This window comes from Sinocyclocheilus anshuiensis, unplaced genomic scaffold, assembly GCF_001515605.1.
Source record: "Sinocyclocheilus anshuiensis isolate Anshui unplaced genomic scaffold, SAMN03320099.WGS_v1.1 scaffold140, whole genome shotgun sequence".
NCBI classification, from domain to species: domain Eukaryota; kingdom Metazoa; phylum Chordata; class Actinopteri; order Cypriniformes; family Cyprinidae; genus Sinocyclocheilus; species Sinocyclocheilus anshuiensis.
The window spans coordinates 2,089,982-2,090,867 of NW_015554147.1; positions in this window are offsets into that span (position 1 = coordinate 2,089,982).

Below are 886 nucleotides of genomic sequence, written 5' to 3' on the forward strand. Positions count from 1 at the left end.
TGTACAGTATGTGGAAAATAATGTGTTTTTTGAAACTTAAACCGCATAAACACATTTCATTACACCAAATACACCAGAAAGGAAAACTTGAAATCGCATCATATGACCCCTTTAAAGTAAAGCACTGTGAAAAGCCTGGCTTTGGGTGAAAAAAGTTGACTCAAGTGTGATATCATGGAAACTGCAACAATGAGGACTATACCTTTTGGAGTTGAAAGCGAGGTAAGCTTTTCAACTTTCAATGTCTTTCTAATGTTTTATAGCTCATACCAATTTTTTTTTTTTTTTTGCAGGCACATGAGAAAAACACCTGTTGTGATGTACTGGAGGTGTTGTTTAGCCTAGGCTGAAATCCAGGTATATTTATTAATTTCTGTGGGGAAAATGAAGAGGAATTCACAGTAAGTTATTATTATTATAATTTTTTTTTTTTTTTTGGCCAACCGAAAACACATTTTTCCCCACAAATGAATTTCGTCAAATAAATAGCATTTCCGATTATTATGCTGCTCTGAGTTGATAAACAGAGACTGCACGTGCATGGAGAGTAAAGGGAGGAGATGAGGAGGAGGAGGACATTAGATTGGAGCAGGGCGGCGCTTTGTGCTCCTGCGGGATTCTTCTTGCACCCTAGAGAGAGCGAAAGTTCAGAGCAAGAAGCAGAAGTGCACTAAATAAAGTCTACTGCGAGTAGTAAACACATTCAGCAGAAACATTCGCACGAATCTGTCTGTCCAGAGGCGAGGACACATCTGTCTCCAGCACGGATGCGCGCGCGTCTGGATGCGCTTAGTTCTGTGGAAATACTTTCTTACTCCAGAATATATGGATGAGACACAAACGCAAAGTGGAAGGTAATCCGCCAGGAAAGTTGTGTGATTTAAAG